We start from the raw sequence: 11,458 nt of genomic DNA, 5'->3' as shown, positions 1-11,458 counted from the left end.
ATAACATTTGATGCCCCTTGACATCAGAAACATGAATATATATGGTTTAGGGGTCATAATTATAACAGTTTCTGAGATATATGGTAATTTCAAATTCCTGGGGGGTGGGGATGACCCCAGGGGTCAGATCTAATAAACCCTATATATTGCCAGTAACAGCCAATATATGATTATGAAAACCCTATATTATTATCTTTGTCCGTTTTCAAGTTACCATTTACAATAGAGTCTATGATTCTTTCTACAAGGTTCAATGTTAGACCCCACACCCTTTTGACACCCCCCTCCCCCCCCCCCTCCCCCGAAAAGTGGTTGTCTAACCCAAAATGAGAAAAATCAAACCAGGGTGCACAACTAGATTTGCAGGCCTATCATATCCTAGAGTTTTGTACAATTATGTTCAGCCATCTCTGAGAAACAAGTTCAGAGCGGGAAAGAAGAAAAAGAAGATGAAGAATATATACATGTATTAAGAACCGTACAAAAACAATAAGTCTCCAAACTTCATTCAGGAGACTTAATAATTAATAAAGATTAAATAGAGATAGGATCATCAAACATCAATAATTTAAAGATAATTGACAATTTCTGATTCTAAGGGGGTCAGGATGACCCCTTAGGGTCATGACTTACATGCCATAATGATCTGATGCGCCTGCATGACCTAAGGAGGAATAATATCTTTGGATTAAGGTGGGGATCTCAATGGTTTTTATGATATTTGATAATTTCAGGAAGAGCACTTGGGATCATGACCTACATACCATCTTAAATGCCTTGAACAAAGAAACAATAATATAATATGTACATGATATATGATTCAATTTAAGAACCCAGATATAGATCAATCATCTGTTTTGTAATACTTCCTATGTATATATACATGTACATGCATTAGTTTGTGTTTTGTTCTATGCTATTCATGTTCATGACTGTAGTATGGCTTAGTCTTATTTTAAATTACATTAAAAAATTGTCAAATATATGACTTGGAACCCCCACTCCCAAACAAACTCAAATATAAACTGTTCTCTCTTCCCCCCCCCCCCCCCCTTCCTTGTCGAATAATCTATTAAAATCAAAATATAATTTGGGTGTCTAAAAACTTTTATAAACTGGTAAAAAATGTTATTCTTAAAAAAAATTACATTACACCTTGCATAATTGACAAATGATCTATTGAGATACGATCAGAGGTCATATTTCTACCTTGGGATCAATAAGTAGTTTTCATTGACAAGTTAAAATTAATTAATAACAATAAATGATTCAAATTATAAATGTTTATACTCCACATTCATCCCCCCCCCCCCCCAATCTAACCTGCTTATAAAGATTCAGTCTTCTTAATACATTCTTACATGTGTACAGTGGCAAATTTTAAATCATTTCTTGATTGCTTTTTCTCTCGTGATTCACATTAACATTTTGGAAATTGCTTAATTCAATTTTTAAGATTTATAAACAAAATGTTATATGCATCACTGCCATGTGTATTCACCTATTTGGGGCAATTGTAAAGTCTCCTAAACAAAGCAGTGACATCATTAGGCTAGGAATTACCCACATGGATCAAACACTACTGTATAACATATGAATAAGATAAAATACATTATTATTTCTAGTTCTAAAATGTCAGGGTGTCTCCAAGGGGGCATAATCTTACAATACAATTTTACGCGCAATGATTGGGGGGGGGGGGGGGGGGGGGGGTAAAGACAACACCTGGGGGTCATAAATGTACTTTACACCAGTTGATGCATCATAATGACTTTAGAAGATATTTTGTATTTTCCTGTTTCGTGGGGTCAGAACAGTCCCATAAGGTCATGACCTACATTGTATTTGATGCATTATAATACATTAAGAAAGAAATACTCCTTCCTTCCTATTATTACTCATATAAAAAATATAAGTGTCTACACTTACTTACATATGAAATACACAAATTTAATAAGAAATTGTTTATACAGGGTCAATATGGGGTCAACTCAACAATGCATGCAGTCTGACAAATGAAAAAAATAACTTTTGCAACTAAAATGACAGAAACTTTACAAATGCGATAGGATAGGTAACGATGATAAGCTTATTTAAATATTAAAAGATGATGATACAGTATGCTGTCAAAGGGAGATTACCTTTAGAAAGTGAAAGTAGAACTTATATACATGTGTAAGTATGCTGGCAGGAATCCCATGCTGGCATCTTATTATATTGTGCTACTGCTACTACATGTATTATGCTTACCTAAATTGGTCAACATCATAATGATAATCCAATTAAAACACAATAATGAATTCCTTTAGCTGATCTTAACTACCGTAATCCTTTTCTGCATACGGAAAACACAGACATGTATGTATGGGTGTTGCTAAAACGCGGAACGGAAAACGGAACGGAATGGAAAATATTATCACGTTTATCCCTTAAAAAGGGTATAGACTGGCCAGAAACGATTTACTTTGTATCTTTTATTTATATCTAATGAATGATTATCAACATGTTGCTATCTTATTAATATTCATATGAATGTCTATCAATTATAGCATTGTATTCATTCGGCTTTAGTTGAATACAAAACGGAAAAATCAAATGTATACGAATTGTGAAACATTAACATGATTAAACGAGCAAATTAGCTAAAACTTTTTACTTATATCTGTTATATGGTATTGCTGGCATATTAGCGTAACGTACGCAGTTAGTGAAAGCGTTTTATGCGTGTTTTGAGTATTTTTATATTATTTTCAAATATGATGTACATGTATATACTTAGATCAAAATTGAATTTTCGGTGTTCTAGACGATCTTTTATCATACAGACGATACAGTGTCATTGAGATGGAAGAAAAAAACTGTAGGACTGACGACATTAAAAAATTCAAATACAGTAAACATTAAAATACCCGGTAATTTGTGAAACTAGTAATTTGTGAAACTAGTATTTTTAGCAATTAATGCAATTTTGTTTACGTTTGCATTACAAAGCATGCAGTTGTTTATTCCAGCAGCTATATACATATGATCCGAATAGAGAGCTCTAGACGTTGCCTGGTTTGATTTTCCGATTATATATTGGGACTATAGTCTGTTGATCCCAAAATATTCATGCAGCACATTTGGACGATTTATAATGGAAAATGTTGACATCTTTTCTCCATTTGGAAGTCACTCAGAAGACCTTGCACAATTTTTCAACACCATCATCCAGGTCTGTTAAAATGCAAAACCCCGTAGACTTCTTTATTTTTAGCCGTGTATTTATACCAGCTGATAAGCTAGAGAGGACGTTTTAAAGAAAGAATAATGAGAATGTGTAATGCTTCTAAAAGAGAATCGCTTGAACCCTGAGGTATATATAAATATACAGCAAAAAGTGAATCGAGGATATTTTGGGACAGAATATAGTGGTCAATGCATGTACTGTTAATTTTGAGGAAATAAATATTCTTGAATAAATAATCTAATATTGCTAATCTTTCAAAAAAAATTAAAAAGGTACATAAAGTATATCGTTTTAGCATACTTAACAAATCTATGAGGTAAATAACATTAGATAAGATTTTCCGTTTTCCTTCCGTTCCGTTTTCCGTTCCTCGTTTTAGCAACACCCATGTATGTATACACGTGAACCCATCTAATCGAAGAGCTGGGTAAAACTAGTACCCGCTAATGAGACATGCAAACCTGTGTTGTGTATGTAACTTCAGACAAAGATCAGTCATTTGTAACATGCATGTATTTTTATGACCTATTCTTCAAATCCACTTGCACTATTTTATTAGGTAAATAACAGCTTTAAGGTTGTGCAGGACACCTGCATATTGTGATGTACATGTATACTTCCTATTGAGATAAACAATAAAGTATGTTGACTATTGATTAAATATTTACCCCCCAAATAATGTTACCTAACATTGAAGCGCAATGGGTTAGAGCGTTTACATGTCTGTAAGAGCATTGGGGTCCAAGGTGTATTTTTGGTAATTTACGAATTTTCATGGGGAGGGGGGGTCTGGACCCCTCACTCCCACCCCTTATCTAAATCTGTGCACACGATGATGTTCATGTAGGCACACAGAAGCAAATCTAAAACCGGCAACCGCCACGGGGAGGGGGCATAATTTAATTTTTAATTTTGTTTGTAATAATTATATAGACCATTATACTTCCTATGACATAAAATGTTAAGATTATTGATTAACTGAAAATTCACTGCAAACAGTTCTACCCCAAATTGCACATAAAGTGCTGCTCATGTCACGATGTGACAGTGTATTATCATATGGGCAGGGATCTCATCCTTCAGTTATGAAAATTATAATTTTTAAATGTATTACCGGAGTTTGCATGTAGCCTTCATTTTTAATTAAACTGGTATAAAACAGTGTTATTTAGGGGCAAACACATGGTGCGGGTATTACTGTCTAATGACAGCATCTAGTTTAGAAATGCATTTTTAATGATAAAATCAAATTTGAGAGTCAGTCGTAGAGTAACAAACAAGATACAGGGCTCACAATTCTTTGTCATGTAAGCAAGGCTCGTGCCCTGTTTTGTTTACATCGGTTCAATATACCAGTAAAAATCTTTTTCAAACTGATTTGTTCCTAACATTTCACACATTCAATTTAGGTCTAAAACTGGAATTTTCGCTTCAACATTCAAAATGTAAACAAAAGGTTTGTTTACGTAGCAAATAATTTTAAGTTCTGTAACTCGCTTATAATTCAACGAATGACATTCAAATTTTGATTGCCTATTAAAAATGCCCTACTGAAGCATTGCAACCATTAAAATTGGAAACATATTTTTTACCAAAATCGAGACCATGCCCCTTTAAGCGTATATGTTAAGTATATGTCGTACTATGATTTCACCCAATACGATATTTTGGTTAAATTGATCCTCGGGACCCTATTCGTCCTTGACCAGACACTGGCGTTGCCTGTGCCACGTTATATAACCCAGAATTATCTCCTCCTCTACCTGGGAAGTAGCCCTTTTCCCTGTACAAAAAGAGGAGGCAAAAGACAGCTTCCAGATGACTACTCCTTTTATTCAAAGTATTTTAATTATAAGACATTCCGATTAAAACTCCACAATATAATATAACGTATAATAAATAACAATATACATTGATTACAAGAAACTCTGAAAATAAAATATAATATTTACTTGTACCCCCTGAATCATTTATGTTAACTTTTTTAAAAACGCGCAAGTATTTAAATATGATCTTACCTGTACAAAAAGAGGAAGCAAAAGACAGCTTCCAGATGACTGCTGGAGAGCTGCTTTCCCTGCACCTCATTTTTATACGCACGGACACTGTACCTCAATTTTCCGAACCTTAGAATTCTTCTTTGGTATACTTGATAGTCATAGTATTTTCTCACATGTACCAAGAGTCAATGTCTTTTCCCTCTATAATGTATGTGTTGTCTTTAAAGACAACGGTTTTGTTGTGGACAGTTTCTCGACTTTTAAGGATGATGGAATCAATGACTACATTCATGGTTTGAGAGGACGTAAATCCAAGCCTAAGAATGTTGTCTTGGTCTGCACTCCAGGAGTAGTCTGGGAATGTCCACGTTTAAGTTGTTTCATTTTGGGGGTCAATCTTTAGTCTGTCGAAACTGATATAACGGCCGGACTCCCCCAAATAAGAAACGTCAAGGTCAAATACAGGGCCTTCGTTTCTAAACTTTATTGTCAAAATAGATCCAACTCGATTTTAATCCACGCCCCTAACGAAGGCAAGTACATACGGATAAAAGGTTGTAGTCATGATCATGTAGGTTGGGGATCCCGCAAAAACGGTTTTCATTTCTTCGTGGTGATGGTTTGTCCATACGGATCTATAAGTATATTGGAGAGGTTAAAAGAAGGGCGATTAAAATTACATCCACTGAAGATCAGAACTCGGTTATTGGAAAATGTTCTGTATTGAGGGATTGTTGCTGTTAAACGGAAATTGTCTGCTATATCGCTAAACACAGCAACTCTAACGTTGGATTCCTCAGGACAAGACGACTTGAAACTGTTTTGCTCAAATCTTGAACTATGTACGCCGCTGTCCTGTGTAGACACGTTTTAAAAGCTATATCATCGGAAGAAAACTTGTCACAATAAAACCCCATTTCGTCCAAATTCCTGTCGTCTACGTCCAGCGTGATAAAATCTACCTCGTCTTCCCTCTGATCCGAGAAGACGGTCGTCAGCTTGACCTTGTGGCTACCAGCCCCAAGATCCATTGGTTGTCCCACCTGACCACTGGAATGATTATCATTCCATGCAGCTCCACTTCCGGTTTGTGTTCCTGTCTGAAAATATCCAAAGACATTTCCGTCAATCTCAATAACATATTCGTCATGCAGACTGTCTTTGGAGAGCCTGATGTTGGAGACTTGAACTTTGGTCTCCTTTCGTACGCAGAAGGTGTATTCAAGGTATTGGCCTTGTATTAAATGGACAGCCTTTCTGCCGATGGCCTTGGAACGGTACACTGCTCCTTCTTAGGGGTTATTTATGTTAAGTGACCCCACAGTGTGCGAATCCTCTGCCTCAAATATGACGGGTTTAGCATGGGCATGCCAACAAAAATAGCACAGTGTGAATATGAATAGGATGCATCGGAAAGTCTGAAATAAAAAGTGACTTCGCATATGAAATATTATGCACATCATCTATGTGTATTGTGCATTTGAAAAAAGAAATGTTAAATCGGTACTTGCCTTGTAGAACGACATCATGAAAATTGAGATTTTTCAAGCAAAGGTTTGAATTTTACTTGGAGACACACCTTATATAGTGCATTGTTTAGAGTACAAAACATGTTTGAGACCTTTTTCAGCCGCAATGAATTATTGAATTACTTAATTAGAATTCTTAAGAAGTAATTTGAATTCTTTAGCAGACACCTTGTTTAACGCACTTGATACACAAGTATTGAGTCCATGTCCATTGTCTTTCTTATGTAAACTATAAAGATTTATATGTACATGACTTTCCGAATAGAAATAAACATATTAATATTGGAATATGCCTACTTTATGCGCATTACTTCTGCAGTAAAGCTTTTCATTTAACGGGTTTGTGCATCGAAATTATAATTGTAAAAATCCTCTGAATATCAGTTCATATTATTAAAATCGTATAGTCATGAAGGATAAAGTTCTGGTATGCGATTCGCCGTCAGATTTGTAAGGTTATAAAATCATACCAATATATCTCTTATAAGACTACATGTATCTAAAATTTAGATTTATGGGTATGGTTCCTGACACCCCCCCCCCCCCTCTGCGGTCCTTACATGTTCTATCATCAAGCAATTTCGTTCTTTTAATGTTACATGCATTTATGCGTATGTTTGAAGGTTTTACTTTATTGTATATTCAATGAATAACGGTAGCTCTGCGTGTGCCCTAATGTTATAAGTGATGCGCTAAATTGTAAAAACGACTATTTCAGAGCATGTCAATCTTCCATTTTTTATAAAATCGTCTGTGAATATTTCTGATTATGGTTTCATACTGCTGACCAAATGCAAATGCCCACGTGAGTGAACAAGCATAAAATGGTCACATGTCAAACACAGGTGGCGATTTCAGTGTCTCGAGAGCGAAAATTATTGAAAAATGACGGCATTTAGCAAACACTCCTAAATACTTCAAAATACTGTATAAAAATATAATTTTTCGTGAATTTTGGTGTCCGTTATGCGGTGCATATTGCAAGATTCACAGTATGAATCTCTGCCATTCAGTTAACTGAATGGTAGCTGAATGGTCTGAAAAGGTGACTGAATGGCATAGTTATGCCATTCAGTAACCTTTCAGTTACCATTCAGTCATATTTCAATTGACGGAATGGCAGAGATTCATCCTGTGATTTTTTTTAATTTCTTTATTTATGGTTACATTGAAATTAATGTTAAAACGGTCTTCGCCCCTGTGCATGTACTTGCTGGTCTGTAGCTCCTGGTCTGACAAAATTTGGATGTTTTTCAGACTGTGAGCTACAGTCCTGCAGCTTAGAAATCCAATTTTTAACACTAGTATTGTATTGGTTTTGCTTTTTTACCATTTTTGCTTGTTATCTTCAGGAAGGTTGATATCGATGCTGATGCACATATTTGAACTTTATGTATTTTTTTCCCCATGTTTTTGGAAATGAGAGTGAACAAAGATCAGAGAAACACTGATGCTGATTCTCTACCAAAAAAGCAAAATGTGTACATCGGTATTATTGAGCTATGAAAGTAAACAACTACTAGCAATGATTTGACATTTTTGGATACCTTTTTGGGGGTATAATCATTCACATTCAATGAACATTCTCTCTCTCTCTCTCTCTCTCTCTCTCTCTCTCTCTCTCTCTCTCTCTCTCTCTCACACACATTGATAAATACATTCGTGCTAAAATTGGAAGCGCATTATTGAAGCATCGGGGGATCAGTGTCACTATCCGATCGAACTATGATAACCTTGAGAACCCGTACTTCTATCCCTGGAGGAAAGTCCATATTGCCATGGTAAAGTGTCAGTAATCTTAGAAGACCAGCTGGTGTCTTTTACTGTTTTCATCTCTTGGTGATCAGTCTACTCATATGTATTCCAAAATGGAAGCGGACAAATCACAGTTTCTTCAGATCCCATGTCAGCCTTGGGTAGGACATACAGTATACGGTTTACCTATTTACATTCAATTTATGATTAGGAATCATCTCTCGAAATTGTAACGATACGATCGTAACATGCAAATTTGATGGGTGTTGAAATGTTTAAAAAATCATGTAGTGCGTTTAAATACGAAAAATTCTTACATTAACTGAAGGGTTTGCAGAAGAGTTATACAGGTATTATTTTCAGGACCAGAGTGAAAACAAAGACGAAGAAGATTTCTGTTCCTGGGAGGATCCAAAGGACACGACAGAAACTCTGGAAACGACAAAAGCAATTAAACAATGTTTGAGATATATATTAGTATATAGTGTCCGTTTATTTACATTGCGAATCAAATGTAACCGAAAGTAACGTACATGTACACATTTCACGAATGACGCAAATGACTTACTGTTGGGGGACAAGCGAGGTTAGCATAATCATACAAAATGAAAATAACGTTAAAGTGCCCATGTAAGAATAAATATTTAATCGTACAAGCAGGTACTCGGTTAAAAAAACTGCAATTTTCTAAAAAGAAAAAAATAATTAATTTTTCAATTTTTGAATTAAAATTTAATTTAAAATCAAGTTAAGGAAAGTACAATGTAAAGGAGAAAGTAAGAAATTTGCAATTTAACATGCATTTGTTATTAGGATTAATTAATGTTAACACACTTTAGTCTTCAGAAATACGCATGTTGTAGATAGAAGCACCAATGTGAAAACGTGATCAACTAATACGTATCTAACACGTTAACTAACAACTAGCTATTAACAGATTATGATTCATAAAAAAACAAGCACAATACACAACACATTAGATCTGAAAAAAAAATTAATGAAACTTTTGGTGAATTAGATAACATTACAGTTATTATGAAACAGTATGAAACAACTACACGGACCGTTTTTGAAAATCGCGTGCAAATTGATGAACACACGAAAGGAGAACTCGTAAAGTAAGTAAACCACCACCATGGATCTGAACAGACTAAAAAACTACAGAAGTGATCGAGTTCCACCAGTGTCTGTACGGGTTTGGTTGCTTTAGTTGTCTATACACTGTAAACTGTTATCTTTTTCCTTCTTCAATTGGGCTGTATCATATGATATGAAACAATGTTGTATCAAAATATATTGCATTAAATGATACAATTCCATATTATATATAGTTCAATATCATGTAAAGCAATAGCATATGATACAATATCATAATTTATTATATTTTATCATACTATATCATACAATATAATATTATGTTATTTTGTAATATATCATGCAGTTTTGTGGTTGGTTGTTGTTACGCGCAATAGGCGGGGCTTTTTATTCTTAGGGTATTGGGAATACTGTCTTGTTCTAGCATGGTTTTAGATATGTATTTCTATTTTTGTGACGTGTGATGAAAGTAGAAGTATACTGTTGTCCCTGAAAGGTTCTGGGTTTTGTTCAACTGCTTCAAATGGCCTCCATCATCCCGACCTCCTGGACTGCACACAGTACTATAACTGTTGGAACGGTGCTGGTGAGCTTAAAGGGTGTCCCGATGGACAGTACTTCACCACAAAGTACAACGGTTATGACCATGCCGACAGAGTTGAATGCAATGTAGGCTCAACAAATGCACCATCAACCAGCGGTCCAATACAACCACCGGCCTCCAATGCGGCGCCAACAACCAGTGGTCCAACTCAACCACCGGTCTCCACTGCGGCGCAAACTCAGAGCCCAACAACTCAATCGACACCGGGTAAAGCAGTCTTATTTCAAATTACTAGCTTTTTCCAAAATTATCAATCTGTGGTAAAAAAAAAAAAAACCACAAAGTATACGCAATATCAACAGTCTTATTTAAAATTGTAATGGTTTTCCACATCATGGTATGATAAAACAAAAACAAGAGAAATTAAACTTCACTTGATTGTTAATAAAAAAGGCAAAATAAAAATTACTGGAACACAGCTGTAAATACCGTTCTAAAAATGTGTACGAAAAGTAATGACCATCATTTTCTTTGCCAGTTTCCTGTGAGGGAGGTGCACATTACTTGGCTCATCCCACAGACTGCACCAAATTCTACCAATGCAGCCACGGTGTTGCCAAAGAGATCGACTGCCCACCTGGGCTTCATTTCTCAGTCCAGCACAGTACATGCGTTTGGCCGGCTGATTCGGAGTGTGAGCCGTAGTCGGACGCCAGTATAAATTGCACAAAATGATTCCTGAACGCTTTGATAGTCTTTAGAAAATAAATGTAATTCTTGGTGAATCCTGTCGTTCAGTCATGTTTATTGAATTCGCATACTAACTTGTGATATGATGTGTAATGTAATTTTATATATTATAAATTCATTTCCTTCTTGGGCAGATCCAAAAATACATATGTCTTATATGATTAATTAATATAACAAAAATGACAGCAGTTTATTTTGGTAATAGTTACTGGTCTGGAATTTACTTATCCCTAAAATTGCAACTAATATAAATACACAAAATTTTATGCCTTCAATAATAATAAGAGTACTTTATATACTAGTATATGGGGAGGAAAGTTTTCAAGAACTTATTATTCTAACTCCATGGTGAGTACAATATTTAAAATCACATATATGATTAATCAGGTCGGGTAGACTACCTTATATGGATAGCATTATTTAACACGTGACAGTATTTTCGTCAAACAGATTCTCCAATCCAGTGAATGAGTTGCAATGCATGACGGTCTACAACGTGTTCACGATTCAACAGACGCACGTGGTTTTTGTCTGTTTTATTCACAATATTTAATTG

At 35.2% G+C, this 11,458-nt stretch overlaps 1 protein-coding gene across 1 annotated transcript in view; it reads left to right on the top strand.

Moving 5' to 3' along the window:
• LOC105331572 (chitinase-3-like protein 1) overlaps positions 1 to 11,458 on the top strand; it is a 48,703-nt gene that overhangs the window by 26,885 nt on the left and 10,360 nt on the right. The window lies entirely within an intron of this gene.

The sequence above is a fragment of the Magallana gigas genome, chromosome 7 (genome assembly GCF_963853765.1).
Source record: "Magallana gigas chromosome 7, xbMagGiga1.1, whole genome shotgun sequence".
NCBI lineage: Eukaryota > Metazoa > Mollusca > Bivalvia > Ostreida > Ostreidae > Magallana > Magallana gigas.
This window is presented reverse-complemented; position numbering and strand designations above follow the sequence as displayed.